Here is an 18,991-nt window from a genome sequence, read left to right on the forward strand (position 1 = left end):
ACATTGCACCATGAAGGCATGCGATTGTGCACAGGAGCATTCCAATTATCCCCAACAAGCTCACTTCTGGTAGAGGCAGGTGTGTTGCCCTTGAAACATCACCATAATTTGATGACAATACGAAGAGGTCTTTCACTACAAGCAGGATCATCTCCTGCAGCTGACTGCTTTCAAAATTATAATCCAGAAACTGAAGTACTAGCTCTCCCAAAAAGAGCTAAATACCTAATGAACTTACATAAGTCCAATTTTTCAGCCACCAATAGAATTGTCACCACCATCGATGTTAAAACAAATAAAAATAGGTACCTCCCTATCTTACCTACTTAAAAGACAAATGACTAGTACAGAAATGTACCGCCAACATGCTTTGGAGCACATTAGAAGAAAAGGAGACAAATTCATGGTATGTACAGACGGCTCCAAAAATAAATTTAAGTAGGAGCATTTGCATATTAAAAAAATATGTTAATCAAAAGAAGCCTACCTTTAATATCATCAGTATTTACTGCTGAAGTCATAGCCATACAAATAGCTCCTGATATATCTGAGAAAAGAGCAAATGTCAACTATTTTCAGCCTCCCGTCCTAAGCCCCCTGTTATCTGTTTCATCAAAAGTGCCTATATGTTCACAGTCCTCGGACTTCACAACAGTTGGAAACCTGTGAATATGAGGTCTAATCTATTACTGGAAATGTGCATGGGTTCCTCAATTAGCTAGACCAAATCAGAGGATACACAGAACTCGAGCTGACCGGCAGTGTTGATCTGTGGAATTCGAATTTAAGAGCTCACTGCGCTTTGCAATACAGTCTTCACAAATAACAAATGAAGCTTTTGAATCCTGTGACTGAGCCATACTAATCCTCTCCAAAAGACAGTCATATATAGAATCGTCGATATTTGAATTACGGCAAACAACAAATACATAAACATTGTAGAACTTATTGAAAATTTTAAAACAAAGAACTTCGTGCCAACTACGCTCTAAATTTTTCTAACGATAAATAGGTCGTCCGGAAAGTATATAGCCCAACGGGACCATAACTTGCGCGTGTGGGATGTTACGACGGTTAGGTCAGGGCCATCAAACCCTGGATTAAAAACTCGATCTCTGGCTTCTTACTTCAAACAAGAGTCTTAGATAAAAACAATAAATCATACTTACGGACACGATTTTGGAAATCAAGAAAATTTGACCTTGAGCCCCGAATGTTTGAGTAAAATACTTGACAATTTTCTTGCTGTATTGAGTAACAAGTAATATGAAATTAGGTTTCATCTGTGAAAAAATTCCAGAGAATCTGATTTTTGCGGGAATGTGGAGGGATATGTATCCGGTATCACCAGGGGTGGGCAACATATTTTTTCGGCCTCATTCATCACCACACTTTAATGGTCAAAATGGAAGCATTTGTTACCATAAAAATGGTTAAACGAAAACAAACTTGGAAACCGCAAATCATTTGAAAGTAAGGAATAGAAGAATAAAACTTGGAATAGTAAAAACACATCCAATGCTTCAGTCGCCGTGACCCCGTCTCAAAATGCCTAAAAGTTCGGCTGCTATGGCCGTTCAAAATTTGATTGATGTGAGATTTAATCATTCTTTCTCTCTGTATCTTGAAAACGGTCAGTCGTATGCAAGAAGTTCATAGAAGAAGAAAAAATGATGCAGAATATAAAAATACACCATGTGATGTGACTTTCAACTTTATACCTCAAATTATATAGGAGATATTACAATTAAATTTGTTATATTCAACACAAATATTCAACGCAAAAAAAGGAAAAATGCTGTGTTCTTTATGTAACTTCAAAACGGTCATTCTTGGAAAATAAGTTCATAGAAGAAAAAAGATGCAGAATATCAATATATATCATGTGATGTAAATTTAAACGTTATAACTCAAATTATATAGGAGATATTGCAATTAAACTTGTTGTATTCATCGTAAAAAAAGGAAACATGTAGTGATCTTTAACTTAATATCTCAAATTCTATAGGACATATTGCAATTGAAATTTTAAGTATCTCAATTTCATCGTCAAATATGAAAAATATGGGTCTAGGCGAATTTACCGACAGCAATTCACCGACAACAATTTACCGACAACAGTTCATCGACATGCTCAGTTTATCGAGTGCACAATTCACCGACAGCAATTGATAGAAAATAAAAAAAAAAGGTCTTAAACAAAATTAAATCGGTCTTTATTTAGGATATTAGAAAACGATGTAGATTTTTTCTTGTATTTATTAAACATGTTTAAAATATACAGTAAATAAAGCAACTGTACAGTCATGGGCAAAATATTTAAGAAACAAAATATTTGAGAAATAAATAGATGTACAAAAAACCACAAATTGTTTTATTTTAAAATCAGAAAGCAAGATTATGGGCTATTGCCCGCAGATAATCAATGACATCGCTATATGAAGAAGTATTTTTCAACAATCCGCTTTATTCGTTCAGAAGAATCACGGTATTTCTTTCTTGATGGTTGAGATGAAGTACCAGCTAAGAATTAGTCAACTTTTACATTATAATTTTGTTCCTTCTTCAAGAAGTCGAAAAACTTCCATATATTAGGGTGGTGCCCAGCAACTTGTGTTTCAAAAGTTCGGTGCCAGCCTTCTACCGCATTATTTGTCTTCGGTAGGGATAGTAAAGCAGATTCATAAACATTCCACATCTTGAGCTCAAACTTGGGAGGTCTACGACGGTTTCTTCTGTCAGGACGGCCTATCCACGTATCTTCAAAATAGTACACTACGGCTTCTGCTTCACTCGGGAGGATATCAATATAACATAGCAATTCAAATGCACTGACTACCGAATCAACAGGCACATATGCTATGGCGGGCAAATAACGGAGATTTGGAGCAAATTCTGCATCCTCTTCATATCTTCTTTTCAGTCTATTAGCCTGGATGGCACGGAAGATACACTGAGAAAAATGGAAGAAACTTCGTTTTAATACCACGCTTGGGAATTCTTTTTTGCATGCCTTTATCATTGCGTGTTCAAAATCAATAGTTATCGAGGAAGGAGACGAAAAATGAGTATTGATCTTAATCTTCTCTAGTAGCGTATTGTAAGATGCTTCTGACTTATCTGGAAGTAATGCATAGACAAGCGGAATTGCCCTATTTTCTTGAAATCCATGGAATGTATATAGCTGATAACATAACAATGAAACGGTTTTGAATGTTCCGTCCCCATACCAATGATCACTATTTGCTAGAAGATGAGTGTTACGTGAAATAGCAAAAATTAACACGCGATTTTCAGTTGGTCCAGAGTAGAAAATTAAAACATTTTCACCTCGAAACGTTTTCGTATACTCGCTAGTAAGAGTCAATTCACTTTGGCACTGTGGAAGTGGTGGCAGGCAATTATTCTCAAATCTGATACTTCTTATTGTCCTTTTCATCGTCTGTGTTTTCGGAAGTCTACAAGCAGCTGCTTCGCTGCAATTCTTAAGATCGTTTGATATTAGTGCATGAGGTGCTTCTGTGGAAGATTTGGCTTTTTTACGTATGTTTTCCACAATTTTTTGTGCTTCACTCTCGGCTGCATCACAAACATGATTATGCTCAGTCACTTCTGATATTTGTGATATTTGTCACATTTCTAGTATATTGTATCTTCACGCTCCTTGTCTTTATAAAAGAAATAACCATGAACAACAAGCTTCTTCTTTCCTTTTTCGGATTCTATAAAATGGAGAGGCATGATGTGCTATGTAGTGAAAATCTTTGTTAACTAGACCATTTATATTTCTTACTGAAGTAAGAAAATACACTGTTATTATTTTGAAACTCAAGCTAATTTGGTAATTTAGTGCATCGGCTGTTTCTAAACTACCTGTTTAGTATTAAAACCTTATTTGGTGATTTATTGCCTCGGTTATTTCATAACTACCAGTTTAGTATTCAAACCTTTATTTTATATGTGGCTGGTACAGTCTTGTTAATGATCTTTCCTTTTTCATCTTAGCTTAATTGTTGTCGGTGAATTGATCAATCACAATGTCGGTGAATTGTGCAGTCGATAAATTGAGCATGTCGATGAACTGTTGTCGGTAAATTGTTGTCGGTGAATTGTTGTCGGTAAATTCGCCGGATCCCGAAAAATATAGCCTTTTTTCTGGAATTAAAAAGTTTCAGAATATCAAAATATATGAGGTAATCATTAACTTATAACATTGAAGATATTGCAATTCATTCTTTATCTAAAAAAAAGATTTACTATAAAACAAAATATCCTAGGAAAAACTTTAGAAAAATTAGTATGTTCTAAATACGTCAAGTTTTATTTAATATTTCTGAATAAAGCGAATATATTCCAAATTTTGTTTTAAATCATTTCAACGCTTACTGTACGGTACAAGAGATAACCCATGAAAGAACAAAGATCCTGATATAGGTGCAACAGTTCTAATATTATTCGTAATTGTTCAAGAAAAGCTAAAACTGATATTTTCAAAACTAATGAGATATCTTCATCTTCTTCTGACAAGTCATCATTTATCATTGCTGCTTCTCCATTTGAACAGTGGCCACCGCAGACGCCACAAGCTCTAACACAAAAGAGCCCCTAATCTCTTCTACAGCTGCATCTCATTGTTTGGCTGGAACTGGTTCTCACTGTCCCTGCATCTGTAACATGCCGATTTCAGAAGTTCATCAGAGGCTCTATTGCCAATAAGCATCTTAGGTCATAATTTATGACTTCGAGAAAGTCCCCATCCCCCTTCAATTGGGCTTACCCGTACAATGTGCTTGTCGGAAAAATCTGGACTGCCATTCTTTTTCCAAGATATTTGTGATACCGATGGCCATTTTCATTGCCCCAATCCCTGATACTCTAATACTCTCAAATGAAGATCTTTTTAAGAATGGCTCAACTATTTCACTAGGAGTGGCCTATGATAGACTTCTTTCTCTGTAATTGTAAATTTTGGACACCATCACAGCCAGAACAAACATACTTCAATAGAAACTCTTTTCTTTCACATATTCGTATAGATTCAATGTTATATGGTCTTTTTTTCACCAGCTAACAAATAAAAAAGAAGTCTATCATAGCCCATTTCCTAGTGAAATAGTTGAGCCATTCTTTAAAAAAGAAGCTTCATGTGAGAGTATTAAAGTAGCAGGGAATGGAACCTATGGTATTGCAAATACCTTAGAAAAGGAATGTCAGTCCAGATTTTTCCAACAAGCACAAGCAAGGGAAAGAGTGCATCTCCAATTAATAATCTGGAAAGAAATGTATACTGAAATTTTAAGCCCAATTGGAAGAGGATGGGAACTTTCCGATGTCATAGTTATGACCTAGGATGGTTATTGGTAGTTTAGCCCTTGATGAACTGCTGAAATCGGCATGTTACAGATGTAGGGAAAGTGAGAACCAGTGCCAAACACCGAGATGCCGCTGTAGAAGAGATTAGGGGTTCTTTTGTGACAGCCTGTGGGTTCTGCAGTGGCCATTGTTCAGATGGAGAAGCAGCATTGATAAATGATGACTTATCAGAGGAAGATGAAGATATCTCATTTAGCTTTGATAATACTAGTTGTAGCTTTTCTTAAACAAATTACAGATAATATTAGAACTGTAGTACCTATGTCAGGATCTTTGTTCTTTCTTTGATAGCCTCTTTTACCGTATAGTCGTCGTTGAAATTGTTTCAAACATAATTTGGAATATATTCGCTATATTCAGAGATAGTAAGTTAAAACTTGACTTATTTAGTAATAGTTTTCTAAAGTTTTTCCTAGGATATTTTGTTTTCAAATAAATCATTTTTTCAGAGAACGAATTGTGTATTTTGATATTATATATCTTTTTTTTTTTTTTTTTTAACTTCTTTCCTAAGAATGACCGTTTTGTAGTTACATAAAGAACATTACATTTTTCCTTGTTCTATTTTGTAATGAATATAAGTCTAATTGCAATATCTCCTATATAATAATTTGAAGTATAACGTTTAAAGTCATATCACATGATGCATTTTGATATTCTGCATCGTTTTTCTTCTATGAACTTCTTTTCCAAGAATGACCGTTTTGAAGTTAAATAAAGAACACTACATTTTTCCCTGTTTGTTTTTGCGATGAATATAACAAATCTAATTGTATCTCTTATATAATTTGATGTATAAAGTTTAAAGTCACATCACATGATGTATTTTGATATTCTGCATCTTTTTTTCTTCCATGAACTTCTTACCTACAGAGAGAAAGAACTATTAAATCTGACACCAATCAAATTTTGAACGGCCATAGCAGCCGAACATTTAGGCATTTTGAGACGGGGTCACGGCGACTGAAGCATTGGATGTGTTTTTACTATTCCAAGTTTTATTCTTCTATTCCTTACTTTCAAATGAATTGCGGTTTCCAAGTTTGTTTTCGTTTAACCATTTTTATGGTAAAAAAAAAAAATGCTTCCATTTTGGCCATAAAGGAGGCCAAAAACAAATGTTGCCCACCCCTGAAGCACTCTTAAATTTTTTTATGGTGATACCAGACACAAACCCCTCCACGTTCCCGCAAAAATGAGATTCTTCGGAATTTTTTTAAAGATTTCACGCATTTTGCCTTAATTTTATGTTACTGAACAGGCCGCTCAACTCACTGTCTCCCAAAAGAATTATAACTAACAACATAAAATCAGAATCAAATCTAATAAATAAACTCTTAACAACAGTATCATTGTAAATATCAACAGAACAATAAACACCAATACCATCAACAACAACAAAAAGTTGAAGTTAAAGTTTGGTGGTTTGGTAGTTTCAGTCCTCTGCAGACGTCAGCCGGGTAACCCCATCCCCCGACCATGACGTCACTCATGACAGTAACCATGAACCATCCGGTAGACAGTCTTACTATTCATCCCTTGACGGAGAGTGAATGCTGTCCCCGAGATTACGATGCTAACACGTTACCAACTGTAGTAGCCAGTAGTTACATTATTTACAAAAATTCTGTTGAGAGTATAAAATAAACCTCCACTGGAGTTTGTCTAACCATATGAGGTTAAGTTAATAATTTTTTTAGGTCCCAAACAAACAATTCGATTTATATTTATATATATAGATATAGATATAGATATATAGATATAGATATAGATATAGATATATATAGGACCTACGTTTCTTGAGCAATTCTTCAATGATGAAGGTTTTTTGGTCTTATAATGCTGCAGAACAGCATGCCAAAAAAAATGAAGAGCAAAATTGTGCCTGTTGCAATGTTACTCGTACTTCTTATTAAATTGAGTTCAGGTTGATAGTGGTGCTGTCTGCCATGGTATCTTTGGTGGCTTTAAAGCCATCGCATTGGGCAGGCTGCAGTTGATTACCTTGATACTTTTGCTGAGGAAATTTTAGAGGGTAATGGCTCGTGCAATATTGGGTAGTAATTAGTAATTTACCATACCCACGCTTTGTTTGAAGAATGAGGCGTCTGTAATATCTGCAGGGGTTCCAAGAGCATACCAGTTTCTTCAATGTGGAGTGTTGAGGCATAGGGGCTGAAGGCCTTTTGGCAAAGGCCCAAATATCCATTTCATAGACCTTCTTTTCTTGGAGAAGGCAACAGGGTTTGGATTATACTTGAGGTTCTGTGGTCTGATTTTGCCATGCTTTGCACGAATTCCTTTTTTCTCTCTGAGCATGTAAAGGTCTGTAGGGCCTGCTGTAGCCCGTGATGAATGGGGCTGTCAGAAAAAAGGCAAATTTCAGATGCGCATTTCCACCATCATGAAATAGTTCCCTAGGAAGTTTCCACCGATCATTAGAGTCTGGATATCAACAACAATGAAGTCCCTCCAGTGTTTTCCACTGTTAGGTGGCGTATGAGGTGTTGCATTGATGTGTGTGTATGATGCTATGGGTCTCCCATTTGCTGTCGTTCAAGCTCAGCTTAGGGTCTGGTGGATGGTGGAGTTTGTCTTTCAAATCTGGTAGTATGGACTTGAAGGCACGGTGTAAAGTTCTGGCACCTTCTGTAAAGACTTGACTTTGTCCCAGGATTGCATCACTGCCATATCCACTATCTTCACTGAGAGATATGATAGGAATGGGTGATATAGAAAACTCAGGTATGAAGAGCTGGTGTAGGTGTGGGTCCTCATAAGACAACCTCTCGCCTTGCTCATTCAACTATCATGATGAGAAGGAAGAGACTGTCTGGTATACCCTTAAAGACATACCCTACCATCTTTTTTTAACTTGTGATGTTGCAAAGGTGGAATTGCATATCTGAACTTTGATAAATGGGGCAGTCGTGTTGATTACTTCATCTTAGAATATCCTGTGGTATTTCCCACTACCAGATAATCTCAATAGCAGTGGGCATGGCTGTATCAAGTAACTGGTTCAATACAGCCCTTACTTGCTAAGGTGATATGTGAAAACTGTGCTAGCACCAAATTTTACAGAAAAATCCAATAAACAATGGGCGTCATTTGTACCAAGTATCAAGTCAATGTCCTTTATTTTATCACTACCATCAGTCAAATATTTATCAGCTAATTTGAAGCCTTTTTTGGCAAAGGCCCTGGCCACTTCTGAAATTCCTGGCAATGACAAATTTATATCTATGCTTGGTACACACAATGCATGTATTACACAAGCCTTATCATCAAAGTTGCACTTTAATTCAACTATCTTGGATTTATACTTCTTACTTGAATTAAAACCATTGACTGTTAAAGAAACATTATCTTCTAACACTTTCAACCTATTATCACATGCAAGTTTTTCAGTTACAAAACTGGTCTGACAGCCACAGTCCTTCAAACCTCTAACAAGGGCTCCATTCAATATTTCACAGGTAAAAGTTGGCAAAACAGAGGCGCCATCAGAGGTATGCAAAGCCTTAGTTATAATCATCACATCACTTGAGGTTTCCCTGTGTTTTGATTTACCAGCTTTTACTTCCTTGCCACCTCTCCCATTCACTTTTAGTTTTTCATCATGAGATTTTTCACCTTGATGATCACAAAAATGAAAAGTGCCAACCCTTACAAAAATAGCATTTCTTAAAGAATTTAAACTTGCATTTGTCAGTGGTATGTACAATGTTAGCACATTTCTTGCAACCATTAAGTTCTTCTAAGCGTCTCAGCTTATGCTCTGGTTCTTTATATTTTACACACTTATGTGCATGGTTTCCTGGCAAAGAATGTGCACCTTTCCTCGGAGGAAGAAAGCGGCGACAGCAGTACTAATTCTGTTAGTTTCATTATCCTCATATTTAACATTAACTGCAAGTGATGTAGAAGATTTTCCTCCTTGTCTCCCCCTTTCATTAAACTTTCTTGTGACGTCCATATAACGTTCAGATGCTTCAAAGAATTTTTCCTTTATCTCCTCAAGTGATGGACGTACATGATTAGTCACATTTACAAGCTGAGCTTTAAAGGACTCATTCATGCCTTGCCAGATGAAATACTGCAAAATATCATCGACTTTGATTTCCAATGTAGAAAAAGTTTGTTACATTAGTAATTTTTCCAATATAGGAAAATGGATCAGTACCGTACTCAAGCTACATTTCACTTAATTGCTTAGTTACCTTGAATTTCTGCAGCGAACGAGAAGCCAGTGCTTCTTTAAGCAATTTCTTAGCATCAGTATAAGTCTGCTTTGAAATTTCAAGATTCTCGAGCAAAATTGAGGCTCTGCCTTATACCTGTTGCTTGAGAAGTAATAGTTTATCCCTCTCAGTGTAAGAATATGTGGCAATAGCCGATTCAAACTCAAGAAATTTTTCAACATTTTCACTTTCGGTGCTAGCGTAAACCGGAAGTGGAACTACAGGACTCTTCAAGAGACTTCTTGTGGTCTCAGAATCCTTGGCCTCAGGCTTAGAATCCATCAATTGCAAAACAGCAAAACAGGTATTTAATTTATCTGAGTAATCATCACAATAATAATAATAAGAACTCCTCTTCATTTTTCCCGTCTCCATACAAAGACTTCTGGATTACAGTGTTAAGATTGTTCAACTGATCACTGTACGAAACCAGTTTAATTTGAACAGCCTTGCACTCAGTTTTATTCATACTTGTGAATTTATCATGTTCATTAAACAACCGCGTTACTTGGCCAAGAATATATTTACGAGTCTTTAATTCTACACTCATTTCAATAAAATTTAAAGGATAGACCATGGACCCACAGACAAACGAAACCCCAACCCGGAAGCTAACCAGACAGCAAAAACAGCACCTTACTTATGCCCCACGTTGGGCGCCATCTCGAAAAATTTATTACGTAATTGGAAAATTAATACAAAGAGTAATTTTCTTATTTTAATGAAACCTTCAACTATGAAATTGAATAAGATATAATAAGAAATTGAATAAGATATAATAAAATGGTTTCATGTATTGCTGCTCAAATTAAAACCAATGCTGTTGTTGCTGCTGTCGAAGATGATCGCCTTAAATGGAGGTCAAAGCGATGGTCAAGCATCTCCAACTTCCAATTACCATTCTCAAGAACCCCTAGACAAATATAAAATACCAAATACCAGTTACACTTTAAATGGTAATTTAAGCTATCGAAATCACTAATAAATTATTTAAACACAGGAATGCCATTCAAATAATGTATTGCATCAATAATGGGTTTCACTTAACACTATCAAATAATAATTACCTAAAGGCAATGGTCCACTTTGCGTATTAAGTCTATTACTTGTATACAACAAGCCAAATTTACAGTAAGGCCGAACGAATAACCACCTAAGTAGTAAAAACAACGAATGTAAATAAACGACTAATTAACATAAAAGTGGCAAATGAGAAGATACCAAAATATGATACAACACTTAAATTATCTAACCAGCACAAAGTAACTGAAGATAAAATGAATCTCTTAAGTATGACTGGGAAATTATAATATGGCAATCCCGTAAAAATTGTAAATGATATAAATATTATCCAAGGGTATATTTATTTGTTGGGGCTAAAAAGCAAAGCAAGGGACTTTCATTATTAAATGAACTATGGATTATAAATCATAAAATTTAAATGACCTTTAAAAATGATGACGTACCTCACAACCCATACTGTCCGTGTATGCTGTTTGTAAATGCAACAAATCACAATTGCTGTGCTGGCTCTTGATAAGGCTTCCAAGTAGAAGGTAACGTAAGATGCGGATCCATGGTACCGATCACTTATTTTTTCACCATGACGATAAAGAGGTAAGTAAATCCAATGTTGTCACTGGTGAAATTGGCTAAGAACTGCCTTCATTTTCATTAAAAGCCGTCCACTTCTCCTTTCTGTAAGAAATGTATAACGAGCAGCAAATCTCTTCAACGACCCAAACCATCTTAATTTTTAACAGGTTATTAAGGAATTGTCATCATTTTATGTAAACAAAAAATATTTAAATACTAAAAATGCAAGCTAAAAATAAAAGCAATCATTTACAAGCTTACCAAATTACCATATTAAAAAAGAAACAGAAAACAAAAAATAACTTAAGTGTTATTTTTTCAACAGATGCGATTGACGCATAAGCACATGAATGTGATGATGTTCTGTGATGATTGGCTGCCAAACATGGCAGCAAAGCTCAAAGCTTACATAAGCATCATCTGCATACTATACTAGTTTCTTTCCAAGAGCAACAATCTTGTTACCTACACGTAAAGACTTGCATTACCTAAATTCCTAAATGCTATGCTGCTGTAAGACTCTAGACATGATAGGTAATCTTTTAACTGGATTCAGAGAACCCTTTAAGATTATAAATATTTCTAGCCCTTCGCCAGTGGGCGATTTAAAGGGGGACGCACCTGGTCACGTGCGCACCCCCCCCCCCCCCCTAAACCCCCATTGATAGAATAATGTGTAAATCTTAAAGCTATAATTAAAAAAAACTTATGACTCTCTTAATAATTTACCCAAAGTATTTCTGATGCTACGAAACTGAAATGATTTGAAGTAACATTCACTCTCACCTTTCAACATCTGTCCCAAGAATGCATGAAAGATGCAAGTGGCATGACAACATACAAAATTAAGAATATTTTATGCAATGAACAACAAAATAATATTTGAAGATTATGCTTCTGACTCACTTTACACAGTTTCTAACTCCATCGAGTCCCGAAGTTTGACCGCGATTAGCGTAGCGTCGAAGAGACTGGATGATCAGATAAATCGCTTCTGGCTTTCGGATGGATCCAAAGTAGAAAACTGAAGGTCCTCTCAGCTGAGCGTTCGTTAAATGTCTGCGCCTCTTCACTGCTCAGAGACTTCTCCTTTGATTGCTGTGTCAAAGTACATCGACTACAATACGCCGTGGTTTATCTCGATGTTTGCTTATCTGCAAATATTAAGAGATTTTAATACAATGATCCGACGGAGATATTGCGTTTTTCACAGCTCAGCGATTGTTTTCCATGGACTCCAAGGATTGTGCCTCTCGAAGGAGTTCCATCATATCTGTTTTTAGCTGGATATGGTCAGCAATTTTGTTTTATCTTGACAATAGAAAAATTAATCTTACAGATATAAATTTATCATTAAACCTACAACAAATAAGTTCTTATGTTGAATATATGCGGAAGAGCATGGTAGGAAAGTAATGGTTAAAAAGAACTGGCAATGCTTCAAATACTGCTCAAAACTGGCATTGGTCAAAAGCTTAAAGGTTAGCCAATAAAACAATATCCATTGAAAAATGATGAAATTTAGGCCTTCACAGTAACCACGCGGGCACAAGTTCTGCTGCCGTTGCAATTGTCTTCATAAATAATCAATAGAAATATCAAGGGGAAAAGGCAGCCAATTCAGTGTTATACTAGACATTAAAACGAAACTATTTTGAGTAGGGTGATGTTCCAAAGTTCGGTCGTCCAATTACCGTCTTCAGCATATGCGATTGGTATTTATCTGATGCTGTAATCATTTTTGGCAACAGTATTATTAATGGTACCACTAATATCATACTGTATTCTCACATTCGTTTTTATATTTAGAGTACTGTTCTGGACTTTCTGTTAATTGCTTCTCGTCACAGAATGAAAGCAAAGAATTAGAATCGAAACAGTGCTTTTCAGAATAATGATAGTCGGAACAGGCCTGTCAGAAGAACGATAATCAAAATCAGAAGGATAACTTTACCGTCATGCCAAAGAGAACAGTAGTCAAAACATTGCAATGTCGATTGAAACAGTGACTTGTCAGGAAAAATATTCCTAAGTAAAACAGGTGCTGTCTGTCAGGAGAATGACAGTCTTAACAGTGTCTTTCAGAGGAACGATTTCGAATGGTGCCTGTCAGGAAAAAAAAATCATCTTTCAGTGCCTGCTGGTTGAATGACTGCTGAAACAGTGCCGCCTACCAGCAAAACGATGATTAAAAGAAAGGAAGCTAGGAAAATGGTCATTGAAACATTGTTTATCAGGAGAATGATAATCAAAACAGTGCCTTCAGCAGACTGAGAATCTAAATAGTCAGAGATACTAATCAAAGTACTATCGCATATCAGAATAATCATGATGAAACGAATGCATGTCAGGGGATTGATAAGTGAATACCAAAAGGACAATAATTGAACCAAACGTTACAAGAGGAAGATAATCAAAATGGAGCCATGAGGAGAATTATCATTGGCAGTGTCCGTTAAGTGAATGAATGATCAAATGCAATGCCTGTCAGTAGAATCTGCCGGGAAAATTATATAGAAACAATGCTTTGCTTATAAAAATATTTATTAGTTACAGTGTGGGGAATGATAATCAAAAAGGTTTGTCGAGAAAATTATAATCGAAACAGTGCACTGTAGTGTTGAGGACAAAAACCGGCAGTCCCAGTCAGGAGAACGATTACCTAAACAGAACCTGCAACAGAATGATAATGAAAAAATGCCTTTCAAGGAGAGTGATAAATGAAATAGTGTTCTCCGGGAGAGAGATCATTGAAAAATGCACGCGAAGAGGGCAATAACTGAATGAGTACCTGTCAACAGGAAGATAATCAAAATGAAGCCTGTCAAGAGAAAGATAATCACAGCAGTGCCCGCCGAAGGCATGGTAATCTAAAAAGTGCTCATTAGGAGAGTTATAATCGAAAACTTCCTGTTAGGAGAATGATAACTGTAACATTGCTTGCCCAGAGAATGAAAATAGAAGTAATGCATGACGAGAGAAAGGTCATCAAGTAAATGACACTGAACAGTGCATGTCCGAATGGAAATAAAAACTGCATGTTACCATGAGATTGATCATAGAAACACTGCCTGTCAGGAGAATGTTAATCAAAGTAGTGTCTGTCTGGAGAATTATAATAATAAAGTACTTGTCAGTAGAGTGAAACTCAAACAGTGCTTGTCAAGAGTACGATAATCGAAACATTACCTTTCACGAGAATGATAACCAAAACAAAGCTTGAAAGGAAAACAATAATTCTAACAGAAAAAACGACAGGAGTAACAGAAACAGTGTCTAACAGGAGAGTGATCACGAACGAAAATGATGACTGAAACGGAAAACAGAGCTTAATTTAAGGAAAATGGTAATTAAAACAATCAGGATGATACTCCAAATAGTATCAGTCAAGTGAATAACAATCAAAACAGTGCCTGCTATGAGAATAATAATTGAAACAGTTATGATTATCATGAGAATGATAATCATAACTGTGCCTGTAAGGAGACATAATCAAAACAGTGCCTATCAGGAGAATAATAATTGAAACAGTGCTAATCATGAGATAGATGATCAAAACAATGCCTATCAGGAAAATGCTGATCAAAACGGCGGCTATCAATAGAATAATAATTAGAACAAAGTCTGTTAATGTCAGAATGTTAGAATAAAAAGGATAATCAAAACAGGGGCGTAGGAAAGATGATAAACAGAACAGTGTCTGTAATGAGAAGGATAAAATAATCAAATCTGGCATGAGAGAAGGATAAAAATGGAAACAGTAATAATGAGGACAGTACTGGAACAGTAGTACCTGGCAGGAGACTCACAATCAAAGCAATGCCTGTCAAAAGAATGTAACTGAAGTTTTGATAGGAGAAATGGTATTTCAGTGAATCCACCTTAAAGTAGCAGGAAACTCTTGTCTGAGGAACTTTGATATCCACTATTAGAAAAAGGCAGCAGAATCACATAACCCAACAGTATAATTAAACTTGCTAACAGGATCGTGTCATGCACCTAACATACTACATAACATACAGAGATGAATATTCATCATAAAATAAGTGACAAAGAAAAACACATGAGGTAAGCGCTCATGCAAATTGCTGGGAAAAAATTTCTGTAAGAATTTCTTAAAGAAGACCAGATACCAAGGCTCGTATACCATTTGGTGTAAGAAGTACAAAGGCAACAATGACACCACAAATCCTGAAGCTTATTGCAAACCAAAGGAATCTTTCACATAAATTGATCATTACTGTCTAAAACACGCATAGAAAAAACTACTAAATCAGCACTGATTCTGTCTCTCTAGGATTTGACAATGTAGATCTGTTCTACTTTACCTCTGTAGCCTATCACCCCATTGGACAAAGAATGCAACCAAAGCTATGCATATTAGATCATTCCTTAAACAGGGTGGTTATGTAAAAAGAACTAAAAATTGAAACAAAAATGCCAGAATAGAAGCATAAAGGCCTCTCAACACAAAAAGAAAACAACTTGAAACCTATTGTCTTTGTTTTCATAGATTAGAACATCGTTTATCATACAGTGATCATCTCCAGATGAAAATGGAATAAACGTGGATCAGGCAGTTGTAAGTATAACCATGGTGGCTTCAAAATAAAGTAGAAAAGTGACAATGGTGCATTTGTGCTAGTATTTCCTTACCTAGTTACTTCACATAAATTTAAAGGGCGATGTATGGGAAAGCACTTGACGGCATAATTATGAGACGATACATATTGCCCGAAAACTTTTCTCAGTGGTGCTTAGCACGGGTTCTTACTTCCAAAGCACCCTGTAATAGAACGAGGTACATTTTGGGTAATGCTATCCATAAATTCCTTAGAAATGTTATACATTATACCAACATACCATCAATGTTAACATTTTTATTATTATATAATATCAATATTATAAGTTATTAGTATCATTACTATGACGTCTAATTAGAAATCATTATAGTAACAAACACCGGAGCTCAGTGTTCCGAGACGAACAACTTTTTTCAGTACCCAATTTTTCATTAGAAAACCATTTGTTACTTCAAGTTACTATCGAATCACCTCATACTTCTCGTATATATGAATATATACACAATCTAGCTTCAGGAAAAGCTGTCGGTGACGTCACTGGGCACTTGGTACGTGTCTTGCCTCAATAGCAACTTCATTTAGCTCTTTCGAACTTAGAATAAAATGATGGAATGGTACAAAAGGATTGATGATACGCTTCCATCACCATTCCAAATCTCTATTGGTTTAGTATTGTTCAGTTCTGAGCGATATAGTACAGTACTGCTTACTTTAATGTGTATAAATTCTTTATAAATTACAATAGCATAGCATGATAAAGTAGAGCAAAACAATGAGTCTCTATAAACGAGAACATTGAAATCACGTTGCTTAAAGTAGAGAATGGGAAAGTTTGCTATTTTAGTACTGTATAGCTTATATTGATATTAACATAATTTTTAGTGGCAGTGGTCATCGTTGTACAGTAGCATAAACTAGTAATAGCAGAAATTAAATTTTTGGTGCTAATAGTATATGAAATAATGTAGTACTCCACAAGGCAAATTATTTATAAACCTGACCTGATCAGCCCAAGCATGAAAGTAGGCCTATTTAACCATCAGTGGGAACATTAACTTCTCTGATAATTGTTTACAAACTAGTTGGAAAGTTCGCTCCATCAATAACTACGTAGTGTTCATGACTTCCTAAAACCCAAGTACTTATAGATTTCCTAAACTTCTTTTAAAAAGAACGGAAATAAACTCCCTTCATCCGTAACTTATGGGATTATAGAAGAGGCTCCGTTGTAATGAACTTAATTTGGGTTTGTGCAAACCTCCCATGATAGACAGCAGAGCACCAGCACCTCAATCATTATTAAAAACTTATTTGTGCTGTATATCACTGGAAGCTCCCTAGTAAATCCAATAAGCTTTTCACTTCCTCAAAGAATACTTGGAACTCGGATTTGCACCACAGTTCCATAGGAGTGGACAAGACGGAAATCTGAATGTAGTTTCATAACATTTTAATTATTTCATGTTTAAGTTAGAAATGGCAAAAAAAATCTTTTCGTAGAAGGCATGCAAAAGATATTACCAAGAAAACTACCAGCTGTTGCACTGCTTAGTGTTAATCTCAAATGATGCACAGTAGCATCTCTGTTCATCACCGTGAGGCGATTTTTGAGCGCAAGACAATTGAGCGCCGACAAATGAGCGCCGACAATTGAGCGCAAGACAATTGAGCGCAGTAACATTTGGGCGCAGACATTTGAGCGCCAAAAATTTTTATTTATTACACGTAAATTATTTCAAAACAGATTATAAAAGGGAACAAAATTACTGTTTTAATCTTTATTTTTTATGACATGTAAAAATTATATCCTAACAAAATAATGTAAAAAACAGAAATATGACGGCTTAAATTATTAATAATATTGAACGAAGATATTCTAGTCGGTCTCTTGTAGAATATCGCAAAAAAATTTTGATATAGCCTTATTAACTTTTAAATATTTACTTTGCTTTCCATCTACATGCTGCCCAGTATCTATTCTGATAACTTTATTTGATGTATGATTTTGTTCAACTCTTAAAATATCAATGAATTTGTAAATTGTAGGATGCATATGCCTTATTGACATCTGCATTGCCCAATGCCACCCTTCTAACGAATTATTTGTACGCGGATGTTCACCGACAACACTTTTATACACACTCCAGACGCTTGTAGGAAAAAAAAGCATCTCTTCTTCCTCTCCTGCAAGGTCTTCCTATCCAAGTGTCTTCAAAGTAAAAGACTACTTCAGGATGCAGATTAATTTCGGTCTCCTGGATGATTCGCCTTGATGCATCATTTTCCTTTTAGAAGGCTTTGTTGAATGTAACGACTGGTTTTAACGATAATAACCAAACAATTATAATAGTTAAACAACAAATAAACAGCGTTGTTAACTATTCCTAAACCCACAGAATTTGAAAAATACGAGCTAATTTTAACGATAATAACCAAACGATTGTAATAGTCAAACAATAAATAAACAGCGTTGTTTGGAATACCTAAACGGATATATATATATATATATATATATATATATATATATATATATATATATATATATATATATGTATATGTATAGTATATGTATATGTATATGATATGTATATGTATATATGTATATGTATAGTATATGTATATGTGTATATATATATATATATATACATATATATATATCATATATATATATATATATATATATATATATATATATACATAACTATATATATATATATATATATATATATATATATATACATACATACATACATATATATATGTATGTATGTATATATTTCTAAACATTTTGTCTCTGAAGTTCTTAATTTTCTTTCATACCTATTTTGAAAATACGGCGCTCAAATGTCGGCGCCCAAATGTTACTGCGCTCAACTGTCTTGCGCTCATTTGTCTTGCGCTCAAAAGTCGGTGAACAGTTCATCACATTCTGTTTGGATGTCTGAAGGAATTTGACAGTTAGTGATCGAATAAAGTGGGTCCCAAAGATGAGAGACTTCAAGTTACAACTAAAACTAAAGCTATGCAAAATGTAACATCTACCAGAAGTTGTCAATACCTTCTAAGACGTGAGCAATCTCTGCACATGTGCAAATTTCTAAAGATTGCATACTTTGACTGTTGCATTATTGGGGAAATTGATTTTATCATCTTTGGCTGTTTGACTTAATTACCTCTTCCTTTTTCTCTCCATCT

The sequence above is a fragment of the Macrobrachium nipponense genome, chromosome 3, assembly GCF_015104395.2.
Source record: "Macrobrachium nipponense isolate FS-2020 chromosome 3, ASM1510439v2, whole genome shotgun sequence".
In the NCBI taxonomy this organism is placed as follows: Eukaryota; Metazoa; Arthropoda; class Malacostraca; order Decapoda; family Palaemonidae; genus Macrobrachium; species Macrobrachium nipponense.